At 39.6% G+C, this 25,455-nt stretch overlaps 1 protein-coding gene across 28 annotated transcripts in view; it reads right to left on the reverse strand.

Annotated features, from left to right (window-relative positions):
* ADGRL2 (adhesion G protein-coupled receptor L2) overlaps positions 1-25,455 on the reverse strand; it is a 386,104-nt gene that overhangs the window by 71,550 nt on the left and 289,099 nt on the right. The gene's annotated exons all lie outside the window — the stretch shown is intronic.

The raw sequence follows: 25,455 nt of genomic DNA on the forward strand, positions 1-25,455 counted from the left end.
ACAGAGAGGTCATGGTGGAAAGTGGGAAGTGGCAGAGCAGGCTGGAGTTGCACATGCAGAAGTGATTTAAAAATAAGACAAAACAAACAAAAAACACCAAAGGAGCAAAGCCATAGCTTCAAGTTAATTTATTTCTATCTCCCTTTCTCCAGAAAGAGTTCATTTTCTTTTGCTCAGCTGCTTTATGTCCCCAACATGGACATGTCTGTGCCACTAGATCTAATATATGTGCTGATACTTCACCTAGCTGAACTCCCGTTCTCCTCGCTGTGCCTTTTACAGAAATTAAACCACAAGCAGGAGCTAGAAGGTTTTGAACAAATACATAAATGACCAGTACAGCAAACTGCACATGTGTACTGTATAAAATCTCCCTGTCCCTCCCAAAAATGACATATGTTTTAGGGAATTCTCATTTTTAACATTTTTTTCTTCATGAGAGAATTCTGAAAAATAGGTAACCTATCTAATGAAGCCATACCAAATGCCTTAGAAACGGAACAATGGTCCAGATACTCATCCAGATGTATAGTCTTTTACAGACATTTCTTTATCCACAATATATGTCAAAAAACTGTACCCGTCCTTGTACATAGCTACTAGTATATTATTAAACAAAATATTTCTGTTTCTTACAAAATGGGGACACTACTGTGTTTTGGAGGATGAGCTGGGTAACATGATAGTGATAAACACTTGTATCTTGAAGATAGTAAATCTCCTGTAAATTTTCAGCTGAACCACAGATATTTCCTGTTTTTTTAAAAAAAAGTCATAGTAATGGAGTAGCACAAGGCCATTAATATTTCAGTGCAGGCTGTTGGAGACAAGTTATGACAGCAAAGAGAAACAGCTAGTAAGTATGGAAAGTTGAAGCTCTGGTGTTTTGAAGGCTAAAAAAAAACTTTTTTTTTTTTAAAAAAAAGTGTGATACGTTAGAAGAGGGAAGGAAGCAAGGATCTAAAAAGATAAAGAACAACTTGAGATAACCCCTTGATAGCAAATTTTCATATGAACCCGAGGCTGTCACTTTTTCCGCTGAATTAATGATCTGTGGATTTGAAGTCCTACTGTATGAAGATGATGATGATCTGCTAGGACTGCAAGGAAGAGTTGCTGGTAACGACCACACCAGTGTCAGGATGTGGCTCCCTGGCAGTCAGAGCCCATCATCCCGTCCACCCGGCTCCCCTTCTGCACCAGCACCAGGTTTTGCTCCCCTCGTGCAGAGGACTAATGCTCAGGGCCGCCCTGACCCCTGGTTCCCTCCATGTCAGGAGCACCGATGAGGTCTCAGAGGAGCAGCTCCTTAGCCTGCTCGCTGGACATGATCTTGCCCTGGCACGAGGGGAAGGGCAGGCCAGGGCGCAGCAGCTGCATCTGCCTCTGCTTTAAATTTTACGGAATCTCATCCGACATGAAACGGGTGTTGCTGCTCTGCCAGTGTTTTAGTATTTGTTAATAAGAGAAGAGGCCATGTTGCTGTGGAAAACACAACAATTCCATCTAAAATGCACTCCTGGCTATAGGTTTGGCTGAGCATGTCATGCGTAATAACAAACACTATTATTAGAGGCTTGCTGAAGTATCATGAGCTGAAAGCTGGAAAGAGCTGAAATGCGAATCCATCACGTTAACACCCTACATATTCCTCCCATGCAGCAAATTAATACAATGAAGACAGAAGCTGCTCACGGCTCAGTGAGGGCGTGAAATGGGCACGGAGAGGGGCACGAACAAAGCCCCCACCACAGATAGGAACAAAGCCCCCACTACACATGCATGCAGCAGCTCCTTTGATTAATTACCATCACGACAGCCGCAGTGGGACCAAAAATAACGCTGCCAGTGACTGCCATTCCTACATCCTACTGCTCCTGTCAAATTTAACACCATCCCCATAAAACTCGATCCCTCACGGCAATAGTGCCTGCACCCCCTGCACGCAGCAGGGCTGCCTCCGCCACAGGGCTACGGCAGCCCCCTCCCATGGAGGCCCCCCATGTGCCGTCGCACAGCCCTGCTTTTGGGTTTCCATCAGCAAGAAGGAAGCCGCAAGCGGGGACACAGCTGGGTCTGCTGCCCAAAAGGGGATTTTTGGTGAATGGCAGAGCAGGGGGCCCAGGCTGATGCCCCCAAGGTCTCGGTGGCTGCGCAGGCAGCGTGCCTGCAGCCGCAGGTCGGACGTACGGATCATTGCGGTGCCAGGCTGACAAAACCACACCAAGCTGGTTGCGATGAGCACCGAACCCTTCCTGCAGACCCTGAGGCACAGCCAGTACTTCTGATAGGAAATACTTCAAATTCAAAGACAAGACCTCCGAGATTAGCTACCTGCAAATCTTATTTCATCATCTGTAGCAACTGGCCACTGCCATAGTACTGTGAATGTGTTTCATCCTGCAATTTTTCCCCCTGCAGTCATACAGGAGGAGTTCTGTATTAGAACGAACATTAAAAATGCTAGACCAAGGTTAGGTCACTTCACCAGCAACAGAGGACACACCTGAGATTGTAACATAGGTGTGATATTGCAAAAGCAGCAAGCAATAAAGCCAAACAATGCAGCATGTGGTAGGTGGGGAGATCACTCTAAGGAACCGCTATGGCGCAGAGGGAATTTTAAGTAAATAAAATAAATAAATTTAAAGTCTACTAACAAAGCTGCTGTGATGTTTATTCTGAAGCTTTATTTGTAATCTTTTCCTACCAACAAAGAAAAAAAAAATAAGCATATCAACAAGCAAAGTGTAATTCAATCCATCTTGCAACCCTGACAATCGAAGAAAGAACTAGTGGGAGGCCCTGTGAGCGAAAAATCAATATTGCAGCTTTGTGCCGTGCAAATGTGAATACTGCCAAATAGCAGTGCTTAGGGTAAAATGAACTGTTTTGCTCCATTTTCTCCTCTCTGAACAAATGATTTTGAAACGACAGCTTTTTTTGGAGCTATAAAATGTCAAGCAATAACTCCCTGTGCTTTAGGCAAGTGATTGGAATAAATACCTCTTGGCAACAGGTGCAATGACTTAGGACTGAAATTGATTTACATTCAGGAGATAATTCCCGATAAACAGATGCACTGCCACAGGATGGAAGTTTGAAAGACCGGCATCTGAATGCTGCTGCCTGGTTCTGCATCATTCCAGGGCTTTTCAGACATAAGTATGTAGCTCCGTCAATAATTACTGTTGTCACCAGTAACTTTGTATCTCCAGTGCAATTCGTCATGAGGATTTTCAACACCGGATTTTCTAACCAACCTGTATTCAGCCCGCTGCTTGCCTTACTGTACCTTGCATAAATGTGTTTTGTTTGGCCATCCTCCTACGGCTGAAATCAACATTCCTCGTTTCTGCTAATCGCTTCCAGGCAAACTGTGCCATGGATGACACCGCTCCTCTCTATGGAGGAGTGTCCGCATAAAGAGCTGCCTGACTGCCACAGACCCTTCTGGGGCCAGGGCTGGGATTTCCAGCACAACCTAAACAGCAACTCAAGCAAGGCTCTATTACCACATGCAGCATATGCTGTCTCTGATTCATTCGAGTCTGTATATGTTCATCAGTGTTGCGTGGGCTTTTTTTTTTTTTTAATGTTAGAAGAATAATACCTAATGAGAAAAAAGAGCACGGTTTCTGTCATGTTGACCGTTTTGATTACAAAAAAACTTCCTGGCAAACATATGTTTCCTGCACATTTTATCTGCTCACAAATTAGTTGAGTGCAGGCTCTTTATTCATAGAACAAAATAAACTGCTTTTACAAAATCACCATTTTAAGAAAAAAGAAAAGTAAAGGGGATTTTCAGTGGTAATATGCATTCTTTAATGCTTTATTGGTCAATGTATGTACATGCTGAGAAAAAAATCAAAATGAAACATCACAAAGAAAGCTTTCCTCTTATACTTTAAACTATAAAATGAAAAAACAGACGTTCTGCAAAAGAAATGTAACTTAGAACTGGGTTTCTCAAATATATTAAATTCACATTTGACTAATTTTTTTTAAATATAAATTTGCAACGCCTTTTACCATTCTACCATCCTGGTTCCTTAGTAAAAAATGATTTGTCTATAGAAAGGTAACCTAAATTTGTCAAAGTGCAATGAAAAGTTAATAATTCACAGCATCCTGCCCACCAGCATTCCATCTTTTTGAGCTGTCAATAATAAGAGAGTGTGCTAAGTTTGGTAGATAAAAGCAAAAAGGAACCACTACATTTGAATGTTCACCCCATACAGAGGAAAAATAGTGGAATGTAAACAGGCTAACATCAGTACTTCTCAACATCAGAAGCAAGGAACCTTTGATTAAAACTTAAAGCACAGAGAAAGTCAACATGGAAATACAAAATAATTTCAAAGAATGCAGATACTGGGAGAACTGAGAATCCAAAACAAATCTTTGCAGAAATATATATGTCTCGGTGAGCAAGGAAATATTGCTTCTTGTGTTATTTGGCTCTAACAGAAAGGTCTTTTGAAAAGAGCACATCTTTTCAAACAGAATGTTTACAGTTGTCTCTTTCACAATCTCTTTTATTTTACCAAATCATGAAACATGATGATTCAAGTTCTACACAAGATGAAGCAATGCATCTTGGGCAGAATTTCAATAATATATGTTGAACAAATGCAGAGCCCAATGCAAACTGTACGCAGCATCCTCTCCCTTGCTCAGCAAGGTGCAGACGTGCGAGCACAGAAGGTGCACACAGGCAGCTGAACACACTTTCCCATCTGAAAATCATGCAAATTCTCAACATGGGTCCTGCAGAGCATTTATAATTCTGCAAAAAAAGCCTCAGCATCCCGCAGTTTCTAAAGAATCCCATGAACTATGTCAAGGGAGACTTTTTGCTCTTGTCTCTCACTGCTGTGTATATTTCACACAGATAAGCATGTTATTTCGTTAAACAGCTTTTAAATTATCCAATACTGGTCAACAGATCACTACCAACGACTAAAACGATAGAGGCAATTTAAATGACAACTGTGCTTTCTAATTCTATCTTTGAAGGGAAAAAAGTCATTCTGGCAAGCATGTCTATTAAAAGATTACATTGGCACAGTGAGAGCTTCTGATACTGCACAGAGGTCTGGAGTTCACAGCACTCCGCTCTTCTTTCACTGAAAGCCACCAGATAGCACATGAACAGCCAGAGCTGCGGCACGGCAGACAAAACCCCACTGTTCCAGTCTGGATAAAATTAGGCAGGAAGCGATCATTTCAAAAATACTCTCCTACAGCTGTATTCTTTGCCGTTTTAAGTACAGACTCATTATTTTCATTTAAGATGATGGAAGCAGGGGACATTACAGAAAAAAAGGATTAGTTATTGAAGGAAATCTATTTTCTAGGAAGAGACATCTTTCTCCTTTTTTTTTTTTTAACCCATTCATAAAAATGGGATTAGCTCAAAACAATGTACATGAAAGTACATTCATTATTAGAACTTTAACAAAGAGGTCTGAAGCCCGAATGAACACACTTGATCATTTAAATGTGCACATAAATTATGCTGAAGCAAGACAACTATTTCATTGAATAAATTAGCTCTGAGGGGGGATTTTTAGCACTCCTTTCAAGAGTTCGGTTTCTCCAACATACTCTTGCACACTTTAATTATTTGGCTAAAATCTGAAAGCCCGTTTCTTGCAAAATAAAAATATGAATCGCTAGGAATAAGAGCTATCAGAAATATTAAGTAACTAATGGTGGCTTTTTAATAAATATTTTTTAGAATTTATTAGGCTGATTTGGTCTAAAAAATCATTTAAAAATTTAAAAATCTTTGTCAGATTCAGTGTTTTCCAAGATTCGGTGTGACCAGCAGAATTACAACAGTAAGTAATTTTCTGTAATTATACACTTAATATGCAGTGTGCATAAACACAAAGCACGGTACGTCTGTTTAATGAAATTCAGGACAGAAGCCTGAGTTACGCCCTCTGACTCACACTAGGACGAGTCCTGCCTTCCAGGCTCCCGGGAACTTATTACAATTTTCCTTGTGTATTTTCCAGTCTCCGTGCAATTCTCAAAAATATCCCTGTGAGGCTCTCTTCAGCAAAAAAAGAGTCAGGGCTTACCTGCCTACACCTTGTTGAATGATTCAGCAAAACCTCAAGTTAGTAGCAGCACCTTAGCTTTTCAATGTGTCGATCCTTCCTGTGTATGGTTGGCAAGGATCTCATTTAAATTCTCCTAAGCGGCTCTCACCCCTCATGCAGAAGGGTGAGAATGTGTCTATCTGAGTTGTTCGTGGGTTTTTTTTTGGTGGTGGTGGTGGTGTTTTGTTGTTGTTGTTGTTTTTTCTAATAGCAGGAGAGAAGAGAGTGCTATATTGTCAGCACTGCAGGCTGGAGTCCTTCAATCACCTGGAACAAGAACAGCCCAGACAGCAGCTGTGCAAGCATCCCCCATATTAGTCCATCATGTCTCAACCCTATTTTGAAGGAATCACCACTATGGGAAAAGAGATAGTTTGGTCTTCATGCCCATTTAATCCTTCACCTCCCTGCTGAGGCTGCCACAAGAGTGCTAATTAATGCTAAACTGTGAAAATGGGCTTCTGCACTTTGAATCCAGCCACACTGAAACTGGATAGAAACCACTAATTCCTTTAATGAAAGTCACCAAACCAGAGACTGGTTCCTGGCAGCATTTTAGCAATGCCTACATATGGCAGATGGAAACCATGTGATCTAAACATGAAAGTCTAAATATCTAGTGTAAAAATATGCATGTTGTTCGGTTCTCACTTAGAACCAAATTTTACTCTCATCTGCATGCACCTTTCCCACCCCTTTCAATGGAAGCTGCATGCATGAGAGCAAAACTTTGCCCTCTTGATCTAAAATTATCCCAGTTTGAAACAGTATTCATCTGTCAATGATATTTCTTTTCTTTTGCCAGCCAGATGTCTGTTCTCAGGCTGCAAGAATCTCCTTCCTTTTTTCCTTCACATCACACACACTTGATCCTTTGCCAGCTCGCAGAAAGCACTCTACCCTTTTCTTTCTCGCCGTTAAATACATTGCATCTTCAAAATTTCTCAAGGCAAATAAGTCCCATGGTCTCTGTAAATCCCCCTCCTGGAGGTTATCTCTAGTTTACCAACTGTGAACTCGCTGAGCACACCACCTGTCAGGAAGGAGAAGCTTCTGAATTAGAAACAAGCTCAGAAACAGGGAGGTAAGACACACAAAGGGTGATGTGTCAGAAATGTCGTGTCAACAGGATTTCCCGTTGAATTATTTCCTCTGTACAGGATGTTGGTAGCTGAATAAAAATAAATATTCTTTTATTTTCTATAAAAATGCATTTTGACAACAATTTATATTTCCAGTTCTCTCAATCATTTTTGATTGGAAACCATGTGTTGAAGGGGGGGTAGGGGAAGAGGAGGAAAGGGCTATGATTTCCATCAGCAGTATTCAGAGTGAACAGCTGACAAAAGAAACATGCTTTTGTTCCCATCTTGAAGAAATCCAAAGCCTCGTCACCTCAGAGGCTGATAGAAACCATGCAGAGATGTACCAGTTCCTCAGGACTACGTGCATGGTGAAAGTTAAATCGTTCCAGCAGATGACATGTTGATTGCCAACCATAACTCTTGGTGTGCTGGGCTCTGCCTTCTTAAATGGGTTATACCCTAACCTGCCTAACAACAAAGCAAAACATTTAGTCTCACTAAAATGTGGAGATCGATTCTTATATTCTGCTTCGTGTTGAAGAAAATGTTATTCTGCAAGTGACAGAGTTTAAAACACCAAATACAGATATGATCTTCAACAACTACCACATATTTAATAAAAAATACTGTATGACTGCTAACACATAATAACATATGAGATTGCAGCTGTAAAATTATGAAGGGGGCATATTCTTGTTTACAAACAGGATTACGTATACATTAACAACAGAACCAAGCAACAAAGGAAGAGTTCATGTGCTCCTCGTTTCAATAAAATGATGGGGTGGAGTCGATTGTCATGGTATAATTTACAGTGGAAAAATTATGTGGTTAATTTTAATGACAGCAAGCCACTTCATCCTTAAAGAGTGTTTATGAGTATGCAAATAGCAGAGCAATACCCCTTCTCATTCAGTGTAGCTTCCGAAATATTTCTGAGGACTCAGGAGTAAAAGAAGAACCCTTGGAAACAAAAAGGCCCAAGATCCCACAGACAAAACTTATAACCCAAAATACACAGTCATACCTTTTGAAAACAAGTAGCAGAACTATGTGATAAATGTACTTGAAAGTAAACGTGCCGTCACTTCAAATATTCCCACAAATAGATATGAGACAAGAGTAGCAAGCAATCTCAGAAAATGCCTGTCAGAGTGAAACACTTTCTTCCTGACCTTACCTTCTATGAAATATTTGTGGATTTCTAAGAGACTATTAGAGAGGAGAGGGATATACCATACACAGTTTTTACAACGTACCTAAAGTTCTGGCAAATTCCAGGAATAATGGAGTAATCCTACAGAGATACTTGGCAGCATCCTCTGAATAATAAATTGCACAAAAAAAAGGAAAACTATTTAATGGTTTAGAAATAAAAAGGTAACTTAAAAAGTCCTAAGGAATATACACAATTCTACCATGCTCCCTGAGCAGCAGGCAGTTAGAATGGCAACAAAGGTACTGTTACCTGAATAAAGGCAATATGCACCTCTGCCACCCTGTCCAAATGCTGTTAATGACCTCGAAAGGAATCCATAGGCCTCTTTGCAAACAGGTACAAAAGACAAGGGAGATCAATTGACAGGAAGGCTAAATTCCACCTGGACTCAAATTCAGGGCTTCTAAATTTGGATTCTGATTTTTATTCCTGGAATTTGTCCCCCTTCCTACAACTGCTACAATATGAGAGCAAGAAATACTCTCAGCTTTTAGAGAACTGGCTAGTAAGTGCTCAAATGAAATAAATGAAAAATCAGGATCCCTGAAATCTCTGAGTACTAAGATAGAAAGTAAACAATTTTCCATAATTATGTGAGAGGAGTTCCATAATTAATGCTATTTACATTAGAAAGTAACAAAAGGGATGAATGCACACTGTAACACTCCAGAGAAAGGAAAACTTTGCATTTGCTAATTACCGCTATTTAGAAGCACACATCTAATAGCTCAACGACTGTGTTTCCAATGCTGTTCATTGATCTTAATACGACCAATAATAAAAGAAAAGACCAGGAAAGCTCTGCATCAGACCAGGAAAAAAAAAAAAAAACAAACCACCACAGTAGCGTGTTCAAGTATGAGCTCAGCATCAAGCAAGGCAGACCTACTGCACTGCTACTACAGATGTGGAAACTAATTTCCTCACTAATCAATCCATTGTACATAGCATTTCACCATACCAGGTCACAGTTCTGTTTGAAAAACATCCTTCCCTAAGCGTCTAAAGCAAGAACTTCTGGAGAAGGCAGCTGTGAAGTATAAAAGATCCGATTGCTCCACTTTTTTCCACACCAACTAAAACGCTGCTTTCTTACGGAAAGTACCACGTTCCCACTATACATTATTTAGGTCTACAAACAGGCAGCCAGCTCCGGCGAGTCTGAGGGGATGGTGGGGGATCTAATGGCCAGGCGGGGAGGGAGCGGCCAGGGTGCTGCTTGTCCTAGGGGCTGACACCTTCTCTCCTGCCTCGGCATGGCCAACCCAGCCTTGCTCAGCTGAATGCCAGGGTCTGGCTACACCCCCGGTCCCACAGCCTGTCAATCCACACACGCTGCTGTTTCTGCGATGGCAGAGAGTTTTATTAATCAAGATGATTTCCAGAGTGAGCTCAGAGCGTGATCAAAGCAGCCGAGATGGCAGCGTAATTGAGGAGGGAGTTGCTAATCTGCCGGGGATGCCAAGGAGGGAAGGAGAAGGTTAGGGGTGTCCAAAGGAGGCAGGAATGAGCAGGTGTTAGGGTAACCATTTAAATTAGGCATTTTGACATCATCATTTATAACTGAGGATTCAGACTCCCTTGAAGGCACTGAAGCTGAATCTCCTATCTATTCTACTTAGTAAGGAAGTTGTTTTCTTCTCGTACAAATACCAATTTCACTAAGTGTGCACTACTACAAAGCAAACTTTAGTTAAGGAGCCTGTTCTCCGCACTTACACAATTCCAGAACAGAGCTGCAGGGCCTATCTGGTCTCTGTCACTGCTGAATCTGAAGTCCAGATTGTTACTGGGTTTCAGCAATGTATGGCCCATGTTATCTTTAAAAACACAGTGCAGAAAATGCTGGAATTCCGAAACCAAAAATAACACTACTTTTCAAAACGATGGTTTTCACTTGCACAAGCCTCTAGAAGATGACAAGGGTGCTTTATGAATCAAATACAAAATACAGAAATAATATTATCTCCCACTGAAATGCTGTCATCTCTGAACGATGTGTTGAGATCCAACATTATACAACTCTTCATAGTAGTAATTTTGCAATATTTTATCTACTTGAAAATAATAGGGAATTTTAGGTAAGTAGAATCTTAATTACCCCAATTAAGTTCTCATCCTGCAACACTAATGTCATTGTGAGCTTTGTCATTAACCTCACTGAGTGCAGGATAGATTCCTTAGAATTTAACTTGGACACTCAATATTCTTGTCCTAATGAAAAATGCATTAATGAGCCTCATTATTCTACTCCATTTTGAAGAAGCACCTTCAGCAGTCAGTTTCCCTCAAGAGCCTAATGGGGCACTGGTACATTAGTGAGCCAGGACTTCACTCTAAGTCTTTTTATGGACTCGATGAACTTCATGTTCAACCCACCAAAGGGTGAGCAACACCCACTGACTCACTTGAGGAACTCCCTGCGGTAAAGCTGACCAAACACGTACAAACTTTTGAAATTATGACTGAGGTGGTACAACTGAAAGAACAGTCACAGTGAAATAAACACAATGGAAACAAAACAAAAAATCCTCCCTATAATTAAAAAAATGACACAGATTTTCTATATAGTCTTCATAGAGGATCCTCAACCCATTTCAATCACTACCTTTTTACCAGTCATCTATTGGGAGACATTCCGGTAAAACTAGTGATCTTCTGTGACCTTCATTTTACGTTATTAAATGCAGCAGACACCTCATGCTGAATACGAAATAAAAAATATGCAACCCAGAAAAGTACTTTAAGAAAAAAATGCCCTTTGGAGGACCCAATTTCAATCTTGATATATAATGACACAGATTTGCCAGTGACATTTGAATAAAAATCTCAATTATATAAATTATTGTGTTCAAAATTCTATTCTGAATTACTAAATTTAGAACAGGCCCTGTAGATCAGATTGAGCCAATCCTTTATAAATGTGGGAAATACATACTTGGGATTCATGTGATGTTAGATCAGACTAACTGTATTCCCTGTCTTTAGCCACATATTAGGAGAGGATTTTTGTTTCAAATACCAACGCAACTGGTGGCAGTAAAATACCTCCCAAAGATCAAAATACACTCTTCGCGTACACAACTGTGGCTGATCTATTGCTAATAAAGCCTTCAAGGAGAAAGCAACGTGAATTGCCAAAACAAGGGAAACTGGTGCTTACAGATACTATTTTATCTTTCCTATAGCTTGAAGAACAACAGTGAAAAGTGTCACTTGTTGCAGTCCCCTGCCTCTGAAAAAACAGGGAGGGGGCCAGGGGGAGAGGCGGTGAGTGCAGATGTCTGTTATCCCTGCCAGTAAGTGCAGATTAACAAGTCATCGCTCACCGTAATATCCACTGAATTTCAGCTAACTGCCGTCTGAGCGACCTGCCTGAAATTCCAGAAGCTCAGTGCTGAGCCTGATCTGCGGCCGGTTTGAGCAGCATCAGCCTGGGCTAGCTGTAGCAGGGGTGGGGGGTTCTCAGGCTCGGAAGGGAGGGGACTTACGGAAATCCCTTTCCCTAATTAAATCAGAGAACGAGAGTTTGAAGTGGTAAATAATAAATCACAAAGAATCCTCGGTCTGGTTGTCAAGGAAACCAGTATGCCTCTGCCATAATCGCTGCGAGCCCAGTGGTGCCCTCGTTGACACCGGGCCGTACCCCGCGTTCCGGCCTGAGGCCGAGCGAGCGCCTCACGCTCCCGGCCGCCTGCGGGCAGCGCCAGCCGGGCTCCGGATCGCATCCTTCGGCCCCCAGCCCGCCACCGGGCCTGGCTGGCGGGGCGGCGGCTCTGGAAGGTCTCTGCAGCTGTGTTTACTGGATGGGCATTCCTCGTTTACCGCTGTTCGCATCTCGAGCCTGGTTATCTCGGGCCGCCACAAGCCCTGGGAATCTCCAGCTCCCTGGCACTCCTACTTCCCAATCATGTCCTCCTGCCAGCAGAGACCGCTCCCTGGTTTTACTCGAGGATATGCAATGGTTATGAGAGAGATGAGGAGGGAAAAGGAAGTACAAGACAAAATAAATGCTTAAAGCACATACACACACACAAAGAAAAAAAAAAAAAGATTAAAAATTGATTCTGTGCCAAGTCATTTAGGTAGCTGACTGCATTACTGTCTTTTTCCCCTGTGATGATAATTACTTTTTATAAACATCTAAAGTTGTTTTTTCCTTCTATGTTTGGTGGAATCGCACATCATCACTGGACACGCACCAAACTTGGAGCACAAGCAATTCCCAATACCTCAACACCAGGAAGGCCAATAAAGGGAAAATGCTATATTAGTGTCCCTATCTCATCCTTCAAGAAATCCTGAAACAGGTTTTAAAGGAAGTATCTTCAAAGTGAGGAAATAGGAGGAACGACAGGCAAGTACATTATGTTCCCAGTTGACTTCAAGCAATAAAAAATCCAGTGAGACAGGGAAGGATTGTTGGGGGAAAAAAGAAAATCTGCCCTTAGGAACTAGTGAGAAAGACTACCAGAAAGATTTCCAACAGAAGAACTGTGACCGATCCTTGTTTGAAATGCTGCAACCATTTGACCATTGTACCTTGCTATTTTACCGATGGATAAGTCTGATTTTAATTCCTAATACTGTTCCATGCAACAATCAACAAACCCCTTTATACACATATTTTTATAATATTAGTTTTAGCAAAATACATTTATTAGGATAACAAGACTGAGAAGCCCTGGTGATTTGAATCCTTTGTTGAATGTCATTTAACTGATCTTTGTTTCTTTCAATAGTTAAAGAATGCAAAGGATTTAGCTTAGGATCCAAGTTGCACTGGGAGACTCTGGATTATGTAATCATAATTCCTGAACTTTATTATGATGTCACATTTTGGTAAATGTCATTTACAAATTTATTTTTATCCTTTAATCAAAGCAGTATAACATGGTAAGCACTTTCTTCTGTCTGTTCATCGCCAGCTGAAAGAAAGCTAATTGTCTAGTTTTACTGTGTCCCCCCACCTTTTTTCTTTTTTTCGCGTGTGTGCGTGATTGATGCCAAGCATCTCAAGAAGCCATGGAGCAACAATTGTTCAGCTATTCCAACATAAACTAAGGACATCAGTAAAATCCTTTGTTCAACAGATCTGTAAGCATGCAATGAAAAAAAGGCAAGAAATGCTTGTTCCAGATCAGGCTCAATCAAAACAAAATAATTCCTCCCCCAGACCAAACCCCAAACCCAGCCATACTCCTTTCCCCTGAAAGCCCAGTCTGGGTTTTTGGTAGCTAATTGAACGTGGGCAAATTCACCTTTGACCTTTATGCCAAAGCAGTTCTTAAGATCACAGCATCATAGGACAATTCAGGCTGAAATGGACTCCTGCGTTTTCCTATCCACTTAATAGATTATTTAATCTAAATACCTCTTCCAGATAAAAACCTAAATCACATATAGGAAGAATTATTCCTACATCACTTAAAAACTAAAGTCCCTGTCGTTGTCATCCCAGTTAAAAAGGTGCAATTATGGATTAATTACAGCCAATTACAATAATGCATATTAATATCTGTATCACTGCATATGCCTCTAAAACTCAATCACCTTAAGAAAAAACACGAAAAAGACAAATAAAGGTTTCCATTAAAAAAGATAACGCAAAAGCAAATGAATGCGCCATTTGGGCATAAACACGCTCATTTGCAAAATACTCATGCAGCATCCATCAGAAGAAAAAAGGCCTTTAGCTGATTTACAGATAATTTACTATGGCACACTCTTACCACTGTTTTATTCTTATTTGAAAAATTAGTCTGGATTCCTGAACACGACGACAGCAACCTGTTTGTTTTTATGTCTTTTTGCAAAATTTTAGTGATCTTGAACCTTTAGGGCTAAACATCTCCGTGACAATCCGTATCTTTCACCCAAGCGTTTCATGTTCTTTGAACACCACTCCTAACGTCATCTACCAGCTTCCCCAGTGACACCACATGCTGGAGGAGTTCAATATTACGCAGGCCCTGCTCCATCATAATCCACTGTGAAAAAAACACCTCAATCTCTTCTGTTGGTAGGAAGCCAAAACAACCTGGTATTTCTCCTCTGAACTGTTTTTTCCAGGTGGCCAATTTGACTCGTCGATTCTTTGGAATTTTTATATCCTCTGTTTGAACAGTCTCTATCTTTTTGTCCTTACCTTGGTGCTTAGACTCAAGCTAACCTTCAAATTACCGCCTGTGCTTCCAACCAGCCCAAAGGTGTGCTGCGGGTGTCTGGCCACTGACCGGCAATCCCCAGGGCCTGATTTGTCAGCCTGGGTTTGGGACTCGCAGCTGTGGGCACAGCTCCTGAGCAGTTCAGAGCTCCAAAGCCATTTTACCATGGCCCTGTACAGCACCATACAGAAATACCCACAGCTCTCTTCTGCCAAAGTTATGAGAAATGGTTATTAATTTTAATTGGTCTAAGCTAGCTTTTAGTGAAATTACATCTTCAGGCTTCATCACCTATCTGAATAGCCTCTTTTTGCAGTTACCACTGCTATTCTTCTACTAAGAAATAAAGGCAACGCATTCTGTATTTCCTCACAGATTACCAACTATATTGAGCAAAAGATGACTGGAAGCAAAGCAGAAATACAAAATTAGAGGCATTTTGAAACAAACTGGCTGCAATGCTCATTTATAGGCAACTTATCCATAAGCCTCCTTCTGTGAGAGTAGGACAGGACTGAAAACAAACCCCAGAATAGCAAACCATAGCATTTTATATTGAATGTAATACATCCATTGAAGCTGCATGTGACTGATAATTTTAAAGGTTACCTCTGCTAATGATTTTGAAAGACAAAAGATCTCAATGATGACAATTTTACACACATCCATCAGAGACCCTTAGATTTCTACAGTTCAGTTTTAAACATCTCCTCTCAGTCTTTGGACCCTAACCCTGTAACAACCACAGCTGACCATGTATCAAAAGAAACAAGGGTCATCTCACACTGGTAGCTACTGAAAAGCTTTACAAAGGCTTTCCCATCGCCTCCTTCTTCACCTGTATAGCAATACACCAGCCACTGGGACAGACACTAGCTGAAAAATTTCTTCAAGTCTTGCTCAGCAGGGTTGCTGGAACTAGGACTCACAGAAGTTGAGTGGAAACAGTTTTACCATGAAAAACAAATTTGGCACTAATATGAAATATCTGACAGTTTGCAGTCTAAAACTTAATCAATTCTGAAGGTCTGTGCTCTATGAAAAGTAACCACAAAGACACAGGCAGAATAATTCGATGAACTGGAATCTATGGCTTCAATTTTTTTCTGAAAATATTGCATTCTCTCTTAGGCTTGTAAACAGTTCGAACAAGTGGCCTTTGCAAGGCGTAATTCAGTAAACAAAAAATGTTACCTTGTGAATTAAAACTACTCTAAATACAATCTATTGTTACCACAATTCATATTAACATGGCAAGCTCTTACAGAACGCCTTTTCAAGGAAAGAAATATATTCCTTGTGTGTTCAAGTATAGAGCCATAAACCATATGAGTCCCTATTTATTTCAAATTTCCCATGATGCCATTTACTTCAGCTTTTAACCTTTTATGTGACATTGAGCTATTTTACAATCATAAAATAGTAGAAAAAACGACCTGTTAATTTGAAAGGGACACATTACAACATCTCTCCCTGGCACTATAATATTTTAATTTCTTTTTTCAAGGCAAACCAGTTGGAAAGTGACCATCTGCTAGTCTGTTAGTACTATTCAAGCAAAGTAATGCACAAAATGTCCTCCTTTCCCAGCAAGAGTAGGACCATTAACTGAAAGGAATTTAGGATATTATCATGCGAGCTTAACAGATTGACTCACAACAAAATAAAATCTCTGTTTCTTTAATTACAGTTAAATATACTGACTACAAAGATGATGATACAAAACTGCTACCATTGTGTGTCATCTAGAGAAGCACAAGGAATCTGAATGTTTTGAAGAAAGAAAATAGCATTATTGAATTTCCTATGAAAATTATGTTCTTCTATTTTGAGCGTTAAGCTAAATGCAAGCACAATTCTACAAATACAGTTCTATTTCTCAGCTCAAAATATACAATGTGCTTTGGACACTGGGTAAGTTTTCAATACCACTTAAGGTTTTGAATATTTCAAAACAGTTGATAACGGCAGCAAAAGAGGAAACTCGACAAGCTCTCCAGGCTGATAAATATAGAACTTCTTGGATGAGTAGAGCTCAATGGAGCCGTAATCTTGGCTGGCACCTGTACATGATACTATAACACATACAGCTAGAACTGCAAGTTTGTGAGAATAAATTAAATTAAATTCACATTCATGTTAGCACTTTAAAAGATGTTGTCAGTACAACTTTGTATGCATGCAAGCCACTGCACTTTTGAAAGTTTTACCCTAAAAGGTATCGAATTAGAGCATGCTGTCTCTAAAGGTTAGGAGATACATTGGTCGTATCTTAATCGTCTCTTATGCACATTATTCATATCTGTACCTTCTCAACATACCTAACTATAATGCAAATGAGACTGAAAAATGAAGTAACTGCACTTCAAATTGTTAAATTCTAGAGGCTTTTTCATATCTTGAATTGTGAAATATAGCAGATGTCAAATGCCATTACCAAAATGCACTCCGCAGCTGCCTTAAATCTGCAGTATATTTTACTTTAAAAGTATTTATCTCCTATTTCCTGGTCTCCCTCTCTCTATCAAAAATAATTAAGTAATTCAGTAATTCACAAGTAGTAAAATATTTGCCAAATATAAAGGACTTCGTAAGTTGTATTTTGAACCAAATAGATTTTTCTGCCCAGCTATTAATGATGTGGTAGTTGTATCAATTTGCCCAACAAATGAATGTCTTACTGCTTTCCTTATTTTTATTTATAAATTTCATAATGGAAGTAAAGCACTTTAAACCATGCATTTCTCAGGGAATACTGCACTTCAGGGACTGTTAAAGTCACTCTGCCTTCAGCCTTTATCATGCTACACAAGGTACAATAAACACTGAGAAATGTGCTGCCTATTGTGTGCCTTGTTATAAAGTTCATGTCCAACAATTCTCCTGTCCTTTCTCTTTGAATTTCCGTTCTTCCCAAGCCTTTTTCAGACATGTTCTCACCAAGTCTAACTGATTCAGAACGATTTCAGACGACAGACTGGTGTCGAGTAGTACAGGCTCAAATTATACAAGCCTCATTCACATGGCTACGAACAAACCTTCTGCATGCTACATGAAGTCATGGTTAGGGAGTGCTGCACAGTCATATGCTGGATTCTGGCCCTTTTTGTCTAAAAGCTTCCACTATTCCATAAGAAATCTCTTTGCTCTTCACTGGTGTTGAGTCTTCCAAATGAATACACATTACCAAGCTTAAACTGAGCAAGCCAGTAATTTCTCAAAATTCAGGATACACTGGTAACTTCTTCACCAAAGTGTCAGATAATTTGGTGCTATCTTTCAAGGTGAAGAGAAGGGTGCTAGTCAAGCAGTAAACTACAAAAGCTATGGAGAAGCAAGAGTCATCCTCCAGCCATGCTTGGATGCCATGTAGGAATTTAGAAGTGGCGTTACCTACAATTGCTTTAGTTTTTGGACTGGATGAATCAGACTATTGGGGAAGGCCATGTGACACTTATCTTGCTGTGAAGACATAATTGTTAATTCTCTGTGTGGTTCTAATTCTCATACCAAAAGACAGGCACGCACATAAATATGTATTTATTTGCTGTTATGCTAATTTTGTTAAAAAACATCAATAGTTGATCAGCTGAAAAATGTGTGCAATTTTGAAAGGCTTTTGAAAACATCCATGTCTGACTTGACCTTATGACCATTTTCTCCTTCAGGCAAACCAATATTATAACTAGAACAACACAAGAGGATGAACATTGTTGGGGAGCTGCTCACTGTGCCTGTCATACCCCGTTAATGCAACTTTGATTTGCCTTTGTTCTGACAGTAGCAAACAGCTGCTTGTAAATGAGCCACAGTCCCTGGGCTGCCTCCCATTATTCCACACTTTTGTTTGACAAGGTCACTTGCTGTGGGGATTTTGGGGAGATAGAGTGTGCAGCCTATAGAATTAGAGTTAAACCACAGGCAACCCAGCTTGAATGCTCTTATTTTTTTTTCATAGTGCCAGCAAAGCAAGAATAACAAAGAGAAAATCTTTTGCTCTGTGAGCAAGTCAAACTTTTCTTTTTCCCAGTGTTGATTTCATAATCCTAAAACTATCTTATAAAAAGCAAGTCATGTTTCCATAAATCCCCTTTCATTCAAATCTTAACAGAATTTATATAAAAGATGTATTTAATTACAAAACAGGATTAACAAAAACAGATTAATTTTTTTTTTTATCCATCGCTACAATTCATTATGAGACAATACAAAGCTACACAGCTAACAGCAACTCTGACAAATGCTGAAGAAATGCTAAGAAACAATCTGAAAGATTTATGCCAGTTTCCACAGGAAATTGATTTATTTTTGATAGGAACCGAGACAGACCAGTCTTCCAGAAAGAAAAGCGTCTCATAAACAAATTATGGCTATGATAGCTGCCCATTTAAGGACTAGGAGACATTTCTTTGACTTGGAAGTTTTATAGTGGTGAATTAAACTGTAAAATCGGTATACAACGACATTAAGATACTATCTAGTGCTACCAAATCATCCTGAAACATTCATTTTCCATTTTGACCTGTGATCTTAAAGACAGTGAAAGCTGTCATTTAGGATAGCCTGTTTCTTTGTGACAATTGTTGCTTTTGAAGCCATGCATAAGCAAGGAATAGGTGGCAAATATTCAAAGGAATGGCTGGTACTATGGGAGGAGACAGCCAGTGGCAGTTTTCAACCACAGATGACTCGCTGCAGAGTGCTTACAAGATTTACAAGTGAAGAAAGAAGAGGTTCTAACTTTAAAAATGTTTTTCAGACTCTTCAAGAAGGGTCACTGAAAACAATGAATGGAAATCAGTCCAAAAACCCTCCACAAAAGCCAATTGTGCTATTCCAAAGGGACGGTCACAATTGTTCAGATTTTTATCTCATCAGCCCAAAAAGTAGCTCAGCTCTTCCTGCTCTTAATTGTTTGTTTCCTAGTTTTTTGTTAAGCCACTGGAAGAAATAATGTATTAATCACAAAGGCATCCACATTAAAAGAAAAAGTTACAGACATTACTGTAATCTTTGTTTTAATTTCCAAGGCTTGCAGTGTTCTTAAAAGAAAAGCAAAGACTACTGTTAGGTACATAAGTTTACACATCTTCCCTGCACAGACTAAAAACTCTGGCTGAACTTAAAAGATTACATTTATAACCTCAGGATAGGTGGATTTCTAGTCTCTACCCACTTTCAGCTAATTCAGCTTAAATCTCACTCTTCACCACAAATCCTTCAATAGCCACCTATGTGCAGACAAGTCTTTCCAAGTTTCTGTTGGAAGGAGCTCCTCATTGTCAAACAGCAGTTACAAACTGCATAGTATGTGACGTATCTGAAATATCTAACAGAATTACACTTGAATTATCCACTGCTAACAAGCAGTTAACAACAACAAAGTTTAATGATAATTCATGAGGACAACACCCACTTTCCAATAAAGCACGCTGGAAACATTCTGGTAGTCGACTGCTGGAGTGCAGGACAGGAGGTTGTTAGCCTCATTTGTATTCAAAGGCAGGCAAATCACTAAAACTCATTTACATCCTTCCATCTTTCTTAGTGCATGTCAACAGCAGGTGGTCTATCGATACTACCTTTGAAATAAGTAGGTGGTTTAAATTGCCTTCAAATTTCAGTAAAAACCCTGAATTATAGAATAGACCTTGAGTCTTAACTTTCCTGTTTTCTTTGTGTGGGCTGTAATAGAACATAAGTAAGTACAGCACTTACTCCGTTCATATATCAATCTACATTAAAAGATAAGTTTTATACTTAAACCTAGTCGCCTTAATCTTGAATGTTAGCAAAGACTTGCAGACATGACCAACTCAGCAAAGTGAGTTACAGAAATTTCCAAAGGTATGAGTAAAGCAAAAGAAAGGACTTCTGTGGATGATTTTTTTTTTCTAAATGCATGCATTTTTAGGATAAGCAGATGAAGACTGACCCTTGAAACTTCTGATGCACGTGTTTAAGTTTTCCTGCTGCTAAACCATTGGAAACTACTCCTTTGAATAGATTACTTTCAGTACACACTTCCAGGGACATATGTCTCCTATTTTTCTTTGTGGCACTGTGACTATTCCTAAAAGACAGTTTAAAAACACAAATGTCTGTTGTCAATCAGGACCAATTTCTGATGAAGTGAGAAGAAACACCACCTGAGACAGGAATCAAGGACATCTTCATACCCAAAAGAATACACAGCCAGCAGTAAGCAACATCGCAAATGTGTTTATACAAAACCAGAATAGATTAAAGTAACTAAAACCAGCATTTGGTTGTTTTTCCTCTGTGATGTTTGCTTTCACATTCTGACAACTCCCTCAGAATTTCTGTGAAATTCAGTGTCCATCAAAATTAATACTTTGATGTCTGGCTTCAAACTTCTATAAAGAATGCTGTCTTTTGAAAGCAAACACAGAGGTCAGTAATAACTCCCCAGACTGTGCAGATTATAGTAAATTAGCACATTTTAGAGAATGGGCACAGAAAGCATGATACAACGTCCCAGTATCCCTGAAAGACAAAGCTGGGATCAGTCCCCACAAATCCACTGCAATATTAGAATGCCTGTTTACTACTGCATCCGGCCTCAGTTAAGTGTTAGAAAAAATGAACATGCACAATTCATTTACAGATTTAAACAACATTTGATTGCTTATAAATACACATTTTTGGTTGTACAGAGGGCCTTTTGCTACGCAAAAAGAGGTCGGCATGCTGAAGATGCCCCCCACGGTATGAAACATAAGGGAGCACATACTTTACAAGGAGTTAAAAGATTGTTTAAAGACCAGGACGGTCATTAAGCTGTATTTACTGTCTAGACAGGAATAGCTCCACCTAACCATTCCCAAAGGTTGTTAGCATTTCTAAAAATTAAGCAGCAGCAGGAAAAGGTTAAGATCAACTTACTAATTAAGTTACACTCACAGAAATCTGGAGAGGGGAAGGGAATGTAAATCTGAATGACAACCCTGAGTTTGAGTACCAGTCCTCAAATGCAGGTCTTCCTGCACGAAGGGAAGCCATAGGTCTGCGTGCAAGTTTGATCCCCAGTCACAGGATTGCACAAAAACCCTACGAGCTTGAGACAGACAAAAGAAACTCCTTGGGGTTTATCTAAATTACTGGTAGGCACAAGCAGTGTTTTTAATTTTATTTCTGTGCTGTGAAACTGCTGTCTGCCTTTAAGCATGGTAAATGCATTCTCTGATCCATTTTCCCTTTTGGTCTTAAAAGGTGGATTCAAGATAACTGCCAAACAATGAAGCATGCTCCACTCCTAAATTATGATGTTAATTTTAGGATAAAGGCAGAGATTTAGTTAACTTCCATGGTGCTTAGCAAGTCCCAAGGGTACTTGATGGTAAAACAGAACTCCTCCACCAAGCTCCACTGGCAGTAAATGAGATAAAAGATCTCTCCTGGTGACAAGTGTTCCTCATACATTCCTTTGCAAGTGGTGAGACAGGATTTTCCCATATATCCCTCAGACTCCCAGAATGGACAGAAGCTCTTCTGCACTACAGGTTCATGTGTAAATCTTGAAGAAAGCTCAGAGAGGTCCTTGGTTTCAATTGGCACACAGTGCTCCTAATATGATACGAAATATCATTTGTGTTTTTTTACATACTGGAGATGAAGGTAGCCTGTTGATGCAATAATAATTGAATCCCAAGCCAAGAATAACTGCATGAGCAAAGAATGCCATCCACACCTTTGGAAACTGAATGGATTACACTGCATTTGTAAATCGAAGTGTTCTGAATCACTTAAATTTAAATTGCTGTTTAATTCAAAGTTCAATAATTTAAATCATCAGAAAGAACCCCGTATTTAGAGAATCAATTTATTCTTATTTAAATCTATTTGTATTATTAAAGAAAAGGTAACTTGGTGATCGATACTCAAACATATTGATAAAAATTGACTTAGATTGAATTTACACTTCCATTTGCCACTTTCTATATATATCAGTGATGTTTTAGTTGAGGTTTTTATATTCTTCCTCTTTTGTTATACTAGAAAGGGAAAGTGAATCTTTTTTTCTTAATTAAATGAATATCAAATTCTTACTCTTAGTTGTACGTTGAACCTATATGGGAGAAAAAAAATACTAAAATTCAACCAAGCATACAACGCCTCAGATGTTGTGTATTACTGCCATTTAAATTAAACTATTTGCCTAACTTGTTTATATTACATATGGATATATTAAAAAAGCACATCATTTTCTGGAATGAAAAACCGAATTGTTTGGTTATGGCAACCAAGTCATCTAAAATGTTAAAACCACTTTAATCTCATCCTTTTATATCCAGAAATTTACTTAAAGATCAGAAGAAAAGAAAACAAAATATTTCCTGCTTTCATTGTTTCTAGGTAATTTTAACTCTTAACAAATTTGTCTCATAAGTTAAAAAAAAAAAAAAAATAGACTAAATGGAAATGAAATCACAAACTATTTCTGCAGAAGACAGCACTTATGCCTAAAGCTAGTTTAGCATCTCCCAAACTTTTGTTCCAGATCAATGATTTCACCACTCCTGTTTCTTAGATGCAAGCTGGTAGTGCTTGAATGTTATGTGTGCAAACCAAGAAGTCCCTGTAAGGGAACCACAGTATCTGGAAGCAGCACTGTGGTGTGCCTGGCCGCCCCTCCCTAGATTCTTCCCCCACACACACTTTGGTTGTCTTCCTTCCTTTCCATCCACAGGGGAACTAATAAACCCAGCTCTGACTCCTAACATCACTACTTCACTACTGCTAAACAGACACTAATGACATTTTTTTCCCTTCTTTCTCCTGCTTCCCTGTGGGAAAGATTCATAATAAACTTTGCATATGGTACTGCCACTCTAACTGGGGAGAAATAATAAACTCTGCAATTCTACCTCTTCTCTGCCCATCTCTCTGGGAGGGTAGATTAATGGTGAGCCTACATTTTCTCTCCACCTCCCTCAGATAAAAGGTTAATAAACCACTCAGCATTTGCTTTTCGTGGAAATGATATGTGGGGATTAATTAGCATTTCCTAGGTAACACATTAATATCATTGTGAGTTCTCAATACCAGGTTGTTTCAGAGACCTATTATAAAACTTTAACCCAAAGGCAGTTGAGGATTCTTTCATTTTAGGGCTGAACAAATAAATTTTGGCTATGACTACAGATCTAACTTGGCCTAGAATTCAGCACATACAGGGTACTGTCATTTGATCAGAAACATGACCAGGAGCTAAATGGCCTAGTTAGAAGCGTTAATTCACTTTTGAGATCACTGGCAATAGGCCTGTATGCTTTAAGACAATTTATCTTTGATCATGGTTGGAGGATACCTACCTACATCAGCATCAGGATATTCTACAGCTGCATCTTGCATAGTTTCTTGTACCCTCCATAAGCAAATTAGGTTCAACTGTTAGCCCTTAATGGCCCTGTAGTTGGCTACGCTGTAGTAATACAACAAAACGGAAATGTTGTTTATTACACAGGTATCCAAGTGTTTTATTTGATCCTGTGCTAGTTACTGTGCAATGACGGCTCAGAAGCCGGGGCTCACCCTCTTCCCCTATCAGCCCTGTTACTGCCCTGGCCCTAGAGACTCCTCTCTGCATATTTGTGCTATTTCAACAGGAGGGGCAGAGCAGGCCCCTTCAGCCTGGAGCTTAGGGTGGTCTCAGAAGAGATGGATGTTCATTTCTGTCAAGTGTAGAGGACACTCTCCAAGTTTTCAGTTCCTTGCAACTGCACTGCGGTATTTTTGTGCAAAGGTGGGAGATGGCACCAGCAGCAAGGACAGACCCACCCCTGACACATTCATCTTTGAAAGAGGGCAACTGCAGAACAAATGCTGATTTTCAGGTGGAAGGAGGTGCCTGAAGTAGTCCTGAGTGCTAACTCTAAGTCAGAAAACAGAAAAAAACATTTTTTTTTCTTTTCCCCTGTTTATTACTAAACAGGAAACCCTGTTTCCTACTGGCTAGCAGTAGGCAATTCTGGGTCAGACCCCAAGAAGCTTCAGATCCAATTCAAGGGTAACACAAAGGTACAAGGAGAATAATAATGGCAAGGGACCAAATGCCTAACGTTAAGAAGAAAACTAGATGTCTAAACTTCAAAGTTTCCATACTAACATTGCAAATGTCAAAAGGCCTTTCCAGAATTAGCTAGGACTTACTCATTAAAACTGTTATTTTTTAAAAAAGACAAAGGTCAGCTATATACATACATATGCTAAAGAAAAGAAGGCAAAACTAAAAAATACGCTGAAAAAAAATCTCAAACATTCAGTAATTTCATGTTTGTCTGACTTGATTATATTTCCAAGAAGGCATCATGTGGTTTCAGAGCAAGATGTGCCAAATTAATAGGAGTCCAAGACTCAAAACAGAAGCACAAGTAAGTACTACAAAATCAAAAATCCCCAAACTATAAGCAGTCTCTACTGTCTGAAACTGCAAATGCTTTGGAAGAAATTATTACTTAACTGAAACACAAACATCTATAGAAGAAGTCTTCTTCGTCTAGTGTTCATGAGAAACTTTTGCTCGAGTCTCCAAGCAGCAGTCCACAATTTTATTTTATTTTTTTTATCTTCCAGCACAAGAAACAAAGGGGTGCCACTGGGGATGGGAGGAAGAAAATCTTGAAGAGCTGGCTCAGAGTAACTAAATACTTCAAATCTAAATTTTAGTCACTTCAACATGTTTGGAAGCGATGCAGCTTGGCAGAGAGCCATCCTCATCCCAACAAGTGTACCTCACCAGCTGGCATGACACAGACAAGAGCCCCCAACACCTCAGGAGGGAACAGCAAGGAACAGACCGGGTGAATTAATGTGGCACTCCAGGTTGCATGCCTGGGCAAAACTGT

Source organism: Anser cygnoides, chromosome 8 (assembly GCF_040182565.1).
Source record: "Anser cygnoides isolate HZ-2024a breed goose chromosome 8, Taihu_goose_T2T_genome, whole genome shotgun sequence".
Classification (NCBI taxonomy): Eukaryota; Metazoa; Chordata; class Aves; order Anseriformes; family Anatidae; genus Anser; species Anser cygnoides.